We start from the raw sequence: 5,938 nt of genomic DNA, 5'->3' as shown, positions 1-5,938 counted from the left end.
TATGGTTAAATGGTACTGTTTTGGGATAGGTTTTTTTTCTATGTAGGTGATGTGTATAACAGATGTGAATTGGAATTGACTGGACTGTCAGCTTTGATGTGCAATGACTTTCATTTCTTCTTTTATTTCCTGAATCAATGCCGTTTGCTTTTGGTTTCGAGATGCAGGTCTGGTACAGCAACTTAAAGACATGACCAAATGGAATTGGATGGTGGATCAATGAGCCTTAGATGAAGATCTTGGAATGGCGGCATGCTATGGAATGAAGGTGAATTGTCGGTGATGAAGATGGAAGCAGTGGCATGGCTTGAAGATGGCAAGAAGAGAGCAAAAGTTTTAGAACATTAGGATTAGATTTCTTGTAGTTTCCTTGTGATGTAATAGAGATGTTATGAATTTGGCACGTATGGCTTTGCAATATGAAACTATGTGAATGTTGAACGATGTAGTGCTATTATTATTTTGTGTAAAGAATGCTACTGAATCAGGACCTTCCATGGAAATGTGATGGCTTTGTATTGAAGTGGGTCCGGCATTGATTTTGAAACAAAACATAATGACATGCCTTGACTTTGAGTTGAAAAATGCAGTTTACTCCTTTTTTGCAATAATTTGAATTTCAAAGTCTTCTTTTCCTTTTCTTCTTTTGAATTTGAATATTGAATCTTACAACAATGAGATGACAACTCAAGGTAGTTTACTATGGTCTTTGGCCGAAAAAAGTCAACCACACATGGTCGACTTTGACTAAAAATCCACAGTTTTGCATATAACCTCCACATGTCTCTTTTCATCAATGTATCAGTAACCACACTCGTGCTTGAGATAGAAATCTTCAAGGCCTAAGTCAAGACACTCAATTGTATGACAATATCTCCTTTCCAAGCAAGCACATTAAGAACCTCAATCATCCATTTATTCTTCGACCCTTTAAAATCAAACCAAACATTGTAATAGAAGAAATCTACCCGAGAGAGTCAAAGTCTTGAACTACTGTAAGACCATTGTAACAAAAGACTTGATGAAGTGCGCACGAGCTCAAAACCTTAATTAAAGAGTCTTGATTCAAATGACCAGGGAAATAAACCCTAGGTCATAAGATCTTCAGTTGAACCCCTTAATTTCATAGTCCAATGCCCAAAGATTAACCAGATGAATCAGACTGGAGAGAAGTAGAAGTCTCAATTATCAGGGTCCTTGATCCCAAATCAAATTTATTGATAAAATGAATGTATGATGTGTTAGAAGACCTAATGGAGAGATGCGTATAAATGTAAAGCTTAAGCCAGTCATGAATAAATAGATGGGCAAATTTTGGGGTGCAACACCTTCAACCTGAGAGTAGATACCTTTTACATACCTTCTCTCATAGAACATGAGAGGTGACTCAAAGACTAGACTCACTCAGAACACACGAAACTAGTGTTCATGACTCAAATACTCTGACTATCCATAGAGATATAACATGTCTCTATAGAATAACTTAGAACACAAGGAACAATTTGTTTTCACCACACGAAACAAGACTCTAAAATAAAAAAAATCTTTACAAAACAACTGCAAAGAATGACCTCAGACTTCACAATGTCTGAACACTACCCTTATACCCTATGCTTGTCATAATTTGACAACCATAACCTAGACTCTAGACTTTCCTCATATCCAAAAGAAGAACATGCGAGACTCAAACAAGACTCAAAAATATTAAAAAAAACTCTAGAAACCTGAGCAATTTAAACAACATACCTGGACTTTTACCAAAGTCTTGATCAAGAGATGTTATTTGAAGAAGAACCGCATCAGGTGGACTTGTGCATAGGTTGGAACATGCACTAAGTCAGAACAAGTGATACACACCATCAATACATGTTTTTAGATGATAATACAAAGAATAATCCTTGATGGTCTTTAAGAATAAACATGTCTTGAGTTATGTTCTGACATCTTGTGTGACATTGTTTTTCTGGCTTAAAGATTAGTCTTTGAAAGACTTTCCATTTGATTAGAAACAGAATAACATTGTCTTTTCTGATCTTCATACTCTCTTACTCCCCCTGAGATATACAAATTTAGGACATCTTTGATGTTCATCCTTGAAGCTCCCTTCATTTGGAATTTGCCACAGTTTCCAAGTTTAGAAACCTCAGTTTACTTGCAACACAAGATTCAGATTGCCAGACTCTGCAACTTGAAGTAGAAGAAAATATGATTGTATATCCATAAATTAATCTTCAGCATATACGTCTGTGCTCTTCATATAGACATTGAAAAATATCTAGCTCCCATCAAGATATTTAACAGAATCAGTATGCTTCACCATATACTCTTGCCACACTTCCTTAGCTTGTGAAGATAATAGTGAACACGGACCTTTGGTTCACACTAGTCCTTGAATACATAACTGGAAGGACTTTTCATCTAATAGGTACTAAGCCTCCCGTCAAAGTACTTATTAGTTACTCAGTAAGATTTACTACTCACACTAGTTCATCTTGGCTGATTTCTTCTTCTCAGTCTTGCATCTAGGTTCTACACCCAATAAGTACTAAGTCTCTCGTCAAAGTACTTACCAGTTAGTCAGTTAGAATCTTCTACTCACACTAGGTCATTCTGACTGATTACCTCTTCACATTTATATATTTTTCTCTTGGAAAACAGAGATACAAAGAAACTGAAGATCTTGAGATGATTCTGTAACATCTGTCGTGACATCATCCTTCATGGTTATTAGTTAACATCTTTAACATCTAATTCATAGCACTTGGGGTCGATACAAAATAGTGCAATTATCAACAACATCCAGACATATCAAGGAATACAATAACCAACATCTCAATAAACTTTTCTTCAGACTTTCATTCTGATTTTGAGATGATGGATGTCATTGTCTGTACCTATAGAGGAGATTCCCTCAATTAGGTTTCTGGAACAGACTTAGTCATGACATAACACTAAACTAGTCAGATTCTTCTGAGCCATCTGACTTCTTTGATTCCAAATAACACTACCCTTTCTGGATAACAACTGGGGCAGTAAACATTCTTGACCATATTTCACTGTGGTTGAGACACAGTATTCAGCTCCAACAACTGCTCTATGGTTATGAATGAAGATACACATATTTGGTTCCATTGATCAAAGGAAAATACCAGATGTAAGCTCATCTTGTTTTAAACATAAAGGATCAGAACGGAATACCTTCATGAGTTTTCTTTGGCACTGAGATTTTACTTATATCCTCCATGCACTGAGGTTTGGAGTAGAAGGACATGTTGATCGTGTCCTGATCAACTTATAATTAGATGGCTCCTCTTCCAAACCAGGAGTAGGTTCCAAACCAATGTTCTCATACTACATCAGTTTAGCACCAGAACATCTGTTCTTCAGCTGGTAGCTGCATATTAGTACTTAATGTCCTAACATCCGGTGGGACATCTGTTCCTACTTCTAGGAACACTCCAGATTTAAAATTCTTCAAGGTTCACACTTGCAGATGATTATGAATATCATTGATCAGTTGATATTCAACAACTCTAATAAACCATGCCATTATGAGTGGACTTGAGAGATTACTCAAGTATCGTTGACACTTTAATTATAACTATAAGGTTCTACCATACATTTTGTTGAATATAAATAACCCTAGAATCTTATACAATTGGGATTGCACAGAGGCTATGCAGTGGAAAATAGCCATACTTCAACAGAATTCACACAATGCTTACTCCAAATATCAGTTGTAAGCATGACATCTAACGATTGACTGCAACTCAACCCTGCACAATGCTTGCTTCTCCACCAAGCAACAAACTAGACCTAGCCAACATCCTGACCTGATAAACTCACATAGATACAGAGGTTACCTTATCAATATCTTCACTCCCGCATGAAGGTTTTGATACGTTTCTTTTCTGTACATAGATACAGGCTGAATAGTTCAATACAAATTCTTCACTCCCGTATGAAGCCTTTGGATTTAGCTCTTCTTGTTCCAGCATCAGTAGCTCTGGTCAGGTTGGTCTAATCCTCCACAAATAGGTCCATCCTCCACTTCAAGGGACCATACAATATGAACTCTCCTTGTTCAAACAATCTTCTACCTTGTGCATAACCAGAATGTGTCCCCCATGGATCTCATCCAAAGACAGACAGGATGCCTGCTCTGATACCAATTGAAATTCTTGTATGACAGATTCAGGATGTCACTCACGATGTCAAGACATCTGATCTGTTATTAACTTAGCAAAGGCAGAACAGAAAGAGTCCATGAGTATTGGGATCATGTTTGTTTAGTCGACATAACCAGATTGTAAATTTCATTGGTTCTGTAAATGGATCAGCTATCAAACCTAAACCTGATGTTATACGCGATGTTACAACATCCAAGACTGAACATACAGTACAATGCATAAGATAAATAACACATTGAATTGTTAACCCAGTTCGGTTTAACTACCTACTCTGGGGGCTACCAAGCCATGAAGAAGATTTCATTATCAGTAGTACTATTTCATGTAAACAACCTTTGGTTTACAGATAAACAACCTCTGGTTTAGCTAGTCACTACCTAATGCAACATTTATCTTATAACTCCATCTAAGACAAGAGAAATTATGCTCACTCCCTAGTGATACCTAAATGTTACAACCCTGCAACAGCTCTTTAAATAATTAACAATGAACACTAACTTGATCTTGCTTCAAAGCTTCAATCAAGAACATAATGATCAATTCTTACCTACAGGTTTCGAGTGAGAACAATAACTTCTCTTACCGACAGGTTTTGAGAAGGACATGACAACCATCCCATAGCCTGGGTGGTCTACCTATAGAAACCCTAAAGACTACATCTTTTCTAAACATGGTTTTCTATATAAAACTAGGTTACAAAGGTTTCTATTTATAACCTATTCCCAATTGGATTTGGACTTACAAATCACAACACTCTTGGCTGTTACAAATCTTCAGATATCTTCTGCTAAAAGAAAGGTCTTCAATCACAAGTTTCCTAATTTATCTTCTAAATTAGAAACTGCTGAATCTTCAATATTTTGATTTGATTCTTCAATATTCTGACTTGATTTTATTGACCTTTAAATCTGTGCCACATTGGATTACATAATATTCTCAGAATATTATGTATCTGTTGAGAATCAAACTGAATCTTCATTCCAGTTCTGCAGGCGCGATGTCATGAGTTGATGTCATGACATTCCATATAACATCTTGCTTTTGTACCTGTTTTGTTCTTTTATATTTGCAAGATTTATACATTGTATTATATTTTGCTGCTATTATGTTTTAGCCAAACATAGATGTCAATCAGCCAATAAAAACATCAACATATATATATATAATGGCAGAAAAATGAATTACACAAAAATACAATGAAATACAGCCTCACTTTATATAGACAAAGGTAAATTAAAATTATTATGCACATGTATCAATGGACCACCAAATAATGCAGCTTTCAATATCGTCCCCAACATGAGAGCCGACAAACTTATATAAATAGGATAGGTGTTATTCATTCCATGAATTCCAAAAACTAGCCATTTTAGAATAACTAAAGTAACAGAAAAAAATGACGAATGGTTCCTTCGTTTTGTTTGTTCTCTTTATCATTGTAGCGCTGGCCGGTAATGGTCATGTGGTGGTAGAGGCCTTACTCTTCCACAGGCATCTCATGTGGATTGTTGGAGCCAGTTATCTTTGTAGGTTTGATACATGTCCTCCTACCACCAGAGCCTCCACCAACCACCACCTTGACTGTTACCGGCCATTGCTACAATGTCATCCATGTTTGTGTTTATTGTTGGCTCCCTGGTTGGGTCTATGTGCTTTAGTGTGTGATGAAAGTATTTAATATATTTTGACGTTTAAAGTAAGAGATATTATTTTAATGCTTTTATATTTTTTTATTTTTTTCTTTGTTC

This window comes from Vicia villosa, unplaced genomic scaffold (assembly GCF_029867415.1).
Source record: "Vicia villosa cultivar HV-30 ecotype Madison, WI unplaced genomic scaffold, Vvil1.0 ctg.000577F_1_1, whole genome shotgun sequence".
Classification (NCBI taxonomy): Eukaryota; Viridiplantae; Streptophyta; class Magnoliopsida; order Fabales; family Fabaceae; genus Vicia; species Vicia villosa.
This window is presented reverse-complemented; position numbering follows the sequence as displayed.